Source organism: Nycticebus coucang, chromosome 6 (genome assembly GCF_027406575.1).
Source record: "Nycticebus coucang isolate mNycCou1 chromosome 6, mNycCou1.pri, whole genome shotgun sequence".
Classification (NCBI taxonomy): Eukaryota; Metazoa; Chordata; class Mammalia; order Primates; family Lorisidae; genus Nycticebus; species Nycticebus coucang.
This window is the reverse complement of record NC_069785.1, coordinates 10,669,346-10,679,766: the sequence shown is the minus strand read 5'-3', so window position 1 is coordinate 10,679,766 and position 10,421 is coordinate 10,669,346. Positions and strand designations below refer to the sequence as shown.

At 36.5% G+C, this 10,421-nt stretch overlaps 1 pseudogene; it reads right to left on the bottom strand.

The window, feature by feature from the left end:
• Window positions 1-2,050: 2,050 nt before the first annotated feature.
• On the bottom strand, window positions 2,051-2,854 carry LOC128588594 (UBX domain-containing protein 2A-like; annotated as a pseudogene).
• Window positions 2,855-10,421: the final 7,567 nt, after the last annotated feature.

The following is a 10,421-nucleotide window of genomic DNA, read 5'->3' as shown; positions in this document are numbered from 1 at the left end:
CATTGAGACTAAAAGGTTTGAGAACTGTTGCTCTATAGCATATGACTAGTGATCTGTGAACATTACTGTTGCCATAGGACTTAGCTCCTTGGCACACTCAATGTATACTTTATTAAATTAAATTAATTGATTTATTGGGCGGCGTCTGTGGCTCAGTGAGTAGGGCGCCGGCCCCATATGCCGAGGGTGGCGGGTTCAAACCCAGCCCCGGCCAAACTGCAACAACAACAAAAATAGCCGGGCGTTGTGGCAGGTGCCTGTAGTCCCAGCTACTCAGGAGGCTGAGACAGGAGAATTGCCTAAACCAAGAAGTTGGAGGTTGCCGTGAGCTGTGTGATGCCACGGCACTCTACCGAGGGCAATAAAGTGAAACTCTATCTCTACAAAAAAAAAAAAAAATAATAATAATTGATTTATTTATTTTTGAGACAGAGTCTCACTCTTGTCCTATAGAGGGCTGTGGCATCATAGCTCACAGCAATCTCCAACTCTTGGGTTCAAGTGATCCTCTTGCCTCAGCTTCCCAAGTAGCAGAGACTACAGGCATGTGAAACCACGCCCAGCTAGTTTATCTATATTTTTAAACTTTATTCAAATTAATATGAAGGTACAATTTTTAGGTTACATTGTTCTCACTTCTAGGGTAAAGTTCCATTTGTAGAAGAGCCCTCACCTAGGGGGGTGTTATACACCCTCCCAGTGTGCACATCAGTCAAGATCCTGCCTCATGCCCTCCCTCCTTCTGCCGTACATCCTCCCCCTTCCTCCCTCCTTCTTCCCTCTACCCCTGAACTGGACTATAATAGTGTTTTATTGTTCTCAGGAACATGTAATTATATCATATTAGTTTATCTATTTTTAGTAGAGACAGGGTCTCACTCTTGCTCAGGGAGATCTGGAACTCCTGAGCTCAAGCAATCTGCCCAACTTGGCCTCCCAGAGTGCTAAGATTATAAGTATGAGCCTCTGTGCTTGGCCCTATTCTTCATTTTAATTCTGATTCAATAGATCCTTTGCAAAAAAAAGCTTCTTCAACTTATTTTTAGGCAAGGGGATTTAATTTGACAGTGAAATATTAAGGTCTAACTTGTTTTAGTTAGAAGTCTGAAATACAAAGCATGTTTTTCTTGGTGACATCCAAATGTAATAAATAATCCTTTATGTATACACAGGTTGACTCTGATGTGTGAAATATAAAATATAATCATTAATTAGTAATGTGACAAATAGGCATTAGATTCTAAGTGAGGGTGGCAAATGAATGGCTAATCCCAAATGTTAGCTAAAGACTCATCCCAAATTTTTAAAAGCAAAAGGAAATGAACTGGGGTTTACAGTAGACAGAATGTAATTTTTTAAAAACTTTAAATTTTTAGAAAATGTAGAAATGTGAGTATGAAGATTAATTACTGATATTATACTAACCACACAATTTTATTCTTAAATGAAAATACATCTTAGATACTGTTGCCAAATTAGTCTGAGTATATTTTGCCAATAAGGGATGACAACAGAACCCTGAAGTTTAGGCATAGTTGTGGTAAAAACTGGTCCCTCTAACCTTTTGATTAAATCTCAATTATAAAAGAATTACATTGGCACTTTTAACCTGCCATGTATAATTTTTTTAATGTATCCTGCCATTTAAAAATACTGAGCCAGCTAACATTTAAATAAATCCCTGCTATTTGGGAATGTTTAAATAACTGAAGCTGTGAAAATATTTGCTAATTTATACCATATTTAGTATATGGTGTAAATGATTCTAAATGATATAGCTATTTAATATACATTATGTTGATTAATTGGTATTTGAAAATAAGTCTGTTTTTCTTTTGAGTAGCCTTTTGGAAAAAGTGCTCTGAGTATAATTTCCCATCATATGTTACTTCCTAACCAATACTTATTTCAAAATCTTGTAAGGCAGGAGAGGTAAACAGTAGGCAAACCAAAGTCCAGCAAATACAACTTTTCCCCTGCCCCATTTTAGTTTGCACGCCCACTTATAACCATCATTTCTCTGTAAATTTTTCACTGAGTCCATCAAAAATCAAGGCTCTGAAAGTTTTCTAAAAGGTTCAGCAGTTTTGTGGAGCCTCTGAATGATTACCGCGTTCTCTAAATCTGCTTCTTCCAGTGTGAGCCTTTCATCTAGCAGTTTGAGGAAAGGAAGAGCTCTTGCCAGGGAAAAGGGGAGACTTGTTTCACATCCTTGGAATTGTTGGATGAAGTCTTTGATGTGGCTCACCCTATGAGAAATGTTAAGTTTCTGGACAATCCTTTTCCCATTGGCTAACCAGATCTGAATGTTAGTTATGGGTTCCCAGTTGTTCAGTGGAACAGCAGACAAACTACTTTTATTTTCAACTTTAATACTCTTTGCTTTAGAAACATTTTTTGGTGTAGTCCTAGTCTGTGGCCCTGTCCTGAAAAGGGCTGAAATATAGGTTTCGTAGATGCATGTACTTCATTTTTTTTTCTTCAACTTTAGCCTCCACCTCCTCTTTATCAAAAATTCCCTGTAATTCTGAAGGTAATTCCTCTTTCTGATAGCATTCAGAAACTGCAGAGTTGCACCATCAGAAGAACTTCTGAAATCGTTGACCGTGAATCCATTTTCCCATAATTTTATACTTAGATCTACCTATTTCTTCTGTTCTGTGGGGGACAAGCATTTGGTACCAACCTTCTGAGCTTCCTCAAAAAGGCTATCAACAAAATATTCACAATTTGTTTGTCGATTATCACCCAGGGGTTGATTGTCAGATCCTGTTTTACAAGCTCATTCTTCTTTTATACTTTCTCTTTTTGTCTTTATGACTTCCTGCTTGGTCTTTCGTAGGCATGTCCTCATGCTCTTTCTAGGTTTTTTCTTGTGAGATGGCTTTGGGTTGGTTGTATTCCTCATTGAAAATCTTTTTTCTCTTTATTGTACCCTCAATGAATCCCCAACAATAAAAAAAAAAAAAAAAAAAAAAGAAAATCTTTTTTCTCTTCAAGGTGGTTTCTGTACAGGATTCTTTCTGTCCTGGATTTAGTAACTACTCACTTCCCCCATCTCTTTGGACGACTCTTCTAAATTAATGTATTATCTCTTGTGTGTCTTGTACACCCTGTTTATACCTTTGTAATTTGTACCTTAATTTTTTTTAATTACCCTAGTTTCAATTCTCTGTTTTCCTTTTAGGATCCTAGTTGATAAACTCAGCAATTAATTTGTCATTTTTTCTTGGATAAAATTCCTCTTCTCTTTTCAAGAATAGCCTCCCTGTCATGTGTAGTTCATGGGGCTGATTCCACCCTGTTGTTCCACAAGACACAGGTCAGACAGAGCATTCTACCCTTAGCTTGAGCTTTGGGTTAAAGGCTGGGATCAGGATTGGAGTCTTTTCTCCTCTCTGCTAGTTTTGGTAGAATTTCTAGGAAAGAAGCACTCTAAGCACTCTCTCCCTCAGAAAGTATGGTAAACATGGAGTGTCCGAGAGCCATCTTTGTCTTCATGTAGAGAAAGTTTCCATAAAAATGGAGCCAGTATAAAGGAATGCTAGAAAAGAGAAAAGGCTTAATTTTTGTTCAGTCTCTGTAACTTGTAACTAAAAGAATCTTAGTTAATACATTTTATCATTACTATCCACAAACTATGGTTATGTGTTAAGAACTAGGTAGAGGAAGATGATTATATTTGAGGGACATGTTGTGGTATCTTATGGCAAAACTAGAGAACAGAGGTAATTTTTTTCCTGTATATATCTACACGTGTCTAAGATTGTGGCTGTCAAATTATATACACTAAAGATTCTAACTCTAGATGATTATAAGAAATTCATCTACATAATATTAAGAAACTTACCTGAGTAAAATTTTCAATACCTTGTAGAATGGATCTTTACCCCCCAACTTGTTACATATTTTTATTTTCCAGATAATACCTTATTTCTGTACCTGGAAAATATTCATAAGTTTTGTCTTTTTATTGCTGTATAGGCTGATATTTTCAAGTAAAGATTGTTGGGTTTAGCCTTAGTCTGAAAGAATCCATCATAATGATTTTGCTTGTGATCTAAGTTTTCTTTTCACTTAAATCTCTGGAGCAGGAAACCTACCAGTTGCATTAACTCTTTTCTTAGTAAGCATTCTGGATGGAGCAAGGAAGAAATTGCCAAAAGCAAATAGAATATACTGTTGCAAAGTGTCTTGTTTCTGGTTGTATCTCAAAGAAATTCAAATGTGATAACTTCTTCAAATAGGAGTTTTAAATAAGTAGTTTATCTAAGGAAAGTATTTCCTAAGACTTCAGCTAGTTAAAATATGCTGGGTCTTAGAATTCAAAGTATGGTTGCATTTTTATTCAAATGAGTCTAGACATTTAAATCATTTTTCTTTTTCCAAAGGAAATGGAAAGGAAAACAAGACCATGCATTCATTTTTCAGTGTTAGGAAGAAGGGATTGGTTCTTGACATATTTAGGAGAGTCACAAACTTAGATCTGTGTCAAGTTATTCAGAAAAGCTTTTGAATTTTTTAAAGACAGCACTGACAATTAAGACTTGTTTCCATAAGGATTGATTCTTTGGATCTCATTTGACAGTTTTTCCAAAAGGAAAACACTGCAGAGACGATATGTTTCTGTCTAAGATAACCACATTACGTCTGATTTGGTGGTGACAACGTAGAAATGCCTTTGAAAAAAATTTCAGATTAATATGAGGGTACAATTAATTAGATTGCATAGTTTGCATTTGTAAGATTAAAATCCAATTAAAAGGTGTGTTCTACACCCAGGTAGTAAGCTGCATACCTGTTTAATGTACCCTTTTGGTGGGAATTTACCCAACCCCTTCCCCCTTCTCCCCTACAATGTTCTTGAATTTCATTGAGTTTTTCTCTCACTCGAGCATGTAGGTTTTAATCTACTAGTTTCAATGTAGTACTGGGTACATGTGGTATTTGTTTTTCATATGATGCTTCACTTAGGAGAATGGTCTCCAAATTGGTCCAGATTGTTGTAAAAGATGTATAATCTTCATATTTTTATGGCTGAATAATATTCCATGGCATACATATACCATAATATATTTATTCATTCATGTGTTAAAAGACACTTGAATTGTGCTGCTATAAACATTCAACTGCAAGTATCTTTATGGTACAAGGCCGTTTTCTTCCTTTGGCTAAATATCTAGTATTGCGATTGCAGGATCAAATGGTAGGTCTACTTTTAGTTCTTTGAGGAATTTCCATATTGTTTTCCATAGAGGTTGCTCAAGTTTGTGGCCTCATTAATCGTGTATAAGTGTTCCTTTCTCTCCACATCCATGCCAGTGTCTACTTCTTTGGGGCTTTATTCTCTCTAGGGTGAGATGATATCTCATTATGGGTTTAATTTGCATTTCTTTGATGATTAGAGATGATGAGCCTCTGAATGAGTCTGAATCCTATTTCTTATTCATTTCTTACTTTGAGTTTCAGTAGCCTTTTATCCTCCCTTTAAAACTTATATTTCCTTACTTAGTGAGATTTTTACTTGTTTGTTTGTACTAGACAGACCGGATTTTGCTTCTTAGACTAAAAGTTGGGCATAGTGGGCTTGGCACCTATAGCTCAGAGGCTGGGGCACCAGCCACTTGAACCAGAGCTGGCGGGTTCAAACCCAGCCCAGGCCTGCCAAGCAACAATGACAACTACAACCAAAAAATACTCGGACGTTGTGGTGGACACCTGTAGTCCCAGCTACTTGAGAGGCTGAGAGAGAATTGCTGAAGCCCAAGAGTTTGAGGTTGCTGTGAGCTGTGATGCCACAGCACTCTTCCAAGGGCAACATTGTGAGGCTCTGTCTAAAAAAAAAAAAGATGTTGGGCATGGGGACTTACTCCTATAATCCTAGTGCTTGGGGAGGCTGAAGCAAGAGTATCACCTGAGGCCAGGAGTTTATGACTAGCCTGAGCAACCTAATGAGACCATGTCTCTACGAAAAAGAAAGAAAGAAAGAAAAATTAGCTGGGTATAGTGTGTGCCTATAGTCCCAGCTATTTGGAAGACTGGGGCAGGAGGGTCACTTGAACCCAGGAATTGAAGGTTGCAGTGAGCAATGGTGATGCCTCTGCATTCTCGCGTGGGCATTGGAGCAAGACCCTGTCTCAAAAATAAAATGAAACAAAACAAAACAGATCCTGACAATGCACTATTTATTCATGATAAGTGGCAATGGAAAATGCCTCCCCCAGCCAATCACAAATCACAATTTTCACTATTGTGCTCCAAACATATTTATAACTCTTTCAAAGGAGATTAAAATAAATTTTAGTTTAAAAATTTAGTATAAAATTTGAGTGACCATTATTAACAATTGTTTTGTCCATTTTCGTATACATTATTTCACTTGAGTCCATATTAGTTTACTGAGGCCATTGTAAAAAAATACCACAAATAGGTGGCTTAAAGCAATAAAAATTTATTTTCTCATAATTCTAGAGGCCAAAAGACCACAATCAAGGTGTTTTCAAGGTTGGTTCTTTCTCAAGGCTATGAAGTTGAGTCTGTTCCACTCCTCTCTCTTAGCTTCTGGTGTCTACAGGCAATGATATGTGTTACTTGGCCAGTAGCTACATAGCTCCATTCTCTTACATCCAACCATTGGGCCTTTGATTTCTTTCTCTTGCCTAATTACTCTTGCTAAGACTTTTAGTACTATGTTGTATGAAAGGGGATAGAGTGAACATCCTTGTTTTGCTCTAGTTCAAGAAATTAGCTGAGGGTTTGTCCTATATGGCCTTTATTACATTGAGGTACATTCCTCCTTTACCTAATTAAGAGTTTTTATCATAAAGGGATGTTGAATTTTATCAAATTCATTTTCATTTTTCTGCATTGAAACGATCATCTGGTTTTTGCCTTTCATTCTGTTTATGTGATGTATCACATTTATTGAACGGTGTATGTTGAACCATCCTTGCATCCCTGGGATAAATCTCACTTGATCATAGTATGTCATCTTTTTGATGGATTTTGTTTGCTAGTATTTGGATGAGGAAGTTTGGATTTTTGTTCATCAGGGCTTACAAGGACTGCGGGATTCTCCTTGTAGTAAAGACTATTGGTATCTACAGTGGCAATGGAGCTGGGGAGGGTCTTTTGCTTACCTTTTCTCTGTAAGGTGAATTCCAATTTGGCTCTGAACCAATCCTGGTGGGTGAGTCTAGGTAACAGGAAGAGTCCTCCATAGGAGGACTCTATGCTACTCTATACTGGGCTCTGTGTTCCAAGGAGCTTCACACTTGCTGCCCCCCCACGCCTTCTCTCTTAGACACTACAGTCAAATTTTAGTTGTTTATTCATGCACTAGTCCTTTTTTGTGAGAGGAACAAGTGCCAGGCACCTGTAGTCAGCCATTGTCTGAGCTCTTTTTCTAGTCGTCTGTTTCATATTGCTGTCCTTCTGCTCCTTCTCATCCTGCATCCAGATCCTTGGGGTAATCAGCCAGTGATTATTACTCTGGATGAAGCTTTGGGAAGGCATGCTGGCTCTGTCTACAACTCCCCTTTCTTGACAGTCTGTGTATATAATTAATGATGCACCTGTCTAATTATAGACAAGGGAGTAGAGCCACAATGGGTGTCTGGAGTTTTGATTTTTAAGAGCAAAATCTATTTTGTTGATTGGTCCTGCTGAGGCCAGAACGTAGAAAGCACAAGGCAACATGTGAATAAATGTGCTGCAAGGTATGACACATGGCAATAAAATGCCTGAGTGAGCTTTCCCAGGCTTTTCTAAAACTTGGAATATTCTGTAATCCCACAAAATGCTTGAATCCGATTAATATTGAGTCAGTTACAGAAATTCAAATAGGTAGAAAGGATGTAACCATTGTTTGGTATTCTAAATCGATTCTTGATTTAAATAAAATTGCTCATATTCCTGTGTTTCTGTGTACTTGCCTTATATTAATCCAATTTCACTGCTCAAATGGGTTAGAAAAGTAAACAGCATGCAGTTGAAGAACAAGGCTAGTCTTTAAGAAAGTCTGAGTATGTATTTTTTTTTCACATTAAATGCCTACTCCCACCTACATTCTACTTTGACAAAAAAAGATTTCTCTTTTGAAGTCACATTTATATTTTCCAAGAAGTCTTGAACCCTGGCCTTCTTTGGTTTCCTCTTTAAATTTCATAAGAAATTTGTTAATGCCCTGTAATTTAATCTCCTATTATTTGGCGTGCATGTTATATTTTGGGATCTGATCTCATCATTGGACTCTAAGTTTCACAACCTGGTACTTGTCCTACTGTGAGTAACTAGTAATGCATACCCAAACATGGAGCTATGACTGGTGTACAGTCCATATTTATTCTAAGCCCAGAGCTGACAGCAGTCATATTTCTTGTTGTATCACAATGATATATAACATTATAAGGATTTGTTCTGCATTAGGCACTGTTCTAATTGCCTTGTATGTATTAACATCAGTTTTTGGGAAAGTTTTAAGCCTGAATAATTTGTTGGAAAATCTCAGAGGTGCTTAATTGTGTTGAGGAATGTAATTTTCATCGAAGTTTTGGTTGATGTCCTTTTCTGGAGAATACTATTGCTATTTTGCAAAGTCAGGCCAAACCAATTTTCATCTTCACAATCTTCTTCCACTCTGTCCATTTTTAATATTTAAAAAAAATTCAAGCTTTGTGTCAGTGTCTATTTGAATCAGTTTGGATAGATGAGGGTGTTGACTAATTTTGTCAAAAAGAAGAATTTGAGTGATTATACCCTTTAACTGAATTTTTTTGCACTAACATTCTTGGTAGTTGATTTACAAGTATTAAAATTGTCAATACTGTAGGTGGACTTATGAATGAAAGAAATTGCAACCTTAATTTCATTAGTTTGTTTTTTTCATGGTGGGTTTAGAAGTTTAGCAACTAAGCCTTTATACAATTTGGACCGGCCTTATTCTTTACTGGCTGTGACTAAAAATTTTCTATTATTGGGAATTCAGATTTCTGCAAGTCTTTCTATTTCTCAATTGCCAGCCTTCTTACTACTCTAGGTACATGTTTTGGAGGCTTATGAAAGAAGGAAGCTTAGGGTGTTCTTTTGGTTGGATATTTGTGTGTTTGGGCAGGTAGATCCCATATCTGTGTGGCTGAAGATTGATTCTGATTTAGTTATTGCTCATATTCAGGAGTTAAAGATGACAAATTCTGAAACTGAAACGGTTTGTGTTCTCTCTTCCTCACTTCTACCCCTCTCTCCACCCTCACCCCGCTTCATTGTCAGGGACATTATTTCTATAGCATTCTCGGCTTTTTTCCAGAACAGAAAGTTCTGCTACAAAAGCTGGAGCCATCACCATAGTATCCATTTTAATGATTTGTATTTTTAATGCCATTTATTTCTTACATACCATTCAATTTTCCTACCTTCCACCCTCTATTAGGATGCCTGATATTGGTCGAGCCATCTGCAGAATTTTGTCATGTATGATTCATATCATAACAATTTTATGACCATAAAAAGTTTTCATATGCTTCTCAAAATCCAACTATGATTTTTTTTGAGGTCAGGGAAGAAAAATTTGCCCAGACTGAATCAAAGTTATACTCTGCCATTTTAGAAACACTCCCTGTGACTCAGTGCAAACATACTTCAACACCTCATACCAAGTACAAAATCCAACAGGACTGTGCAAAAAGGTGTTTGATATCTTTTCTCTATCATTTTTGTGTCTTGTATTTTTTTTTTAAATTTTGCTTCCTTTGAAGCAGTATCCAAGTGTTTTAAAGATATTTAACGTGTGGCTCTTTGATATAGTGTTATTTCAAGTCAGCTACTCATACTTCTGTTGAAAGTTTTTATATGGCTAACTCCCAATTAGCCAAGTTCCTTATATTTATATAGAGTGCTCTGAATCCTGTTTTCTATTCTGTTCCATGTACTTGCAGAGTGGATATATCCTCTCCAGATGAAATATCTCTTTCAGGAGTCAAAAAACTAAAAGTTCCCATCTGAAGGAAAGATCACTCCTAATCATCAGTGATATCTAGCTATCTCATTACTATCATGTCCCCGTGTAGTGACAGCACTTTAAATGAATGCATGCTTCCAGTGTCTTCATTTAGAAAAATTATCTCATTGCAACACAGAATAAGCTAACATCAGAAATTCCTATAAATTTTTAAAATAAAAGTAAAAATGGCTATCATGTAACATTAGCAATATTTAAACAGTTCTTTGACGCCATTTAAACTACTCAGTACACAGATCAAATGTATATTAAGGTTCCGCTGTAGAACACCATCAAAAGCAAAAATTCCTCCAGCATAAATACAATATAATTTGCTTTGAACCAAAATATAGAAGGATTTCCTGAGTCTTTTAAAAATTAAAATCTGCCTAGTATTTTATTTTAGTAAACTTAAGGGTCAAAATTA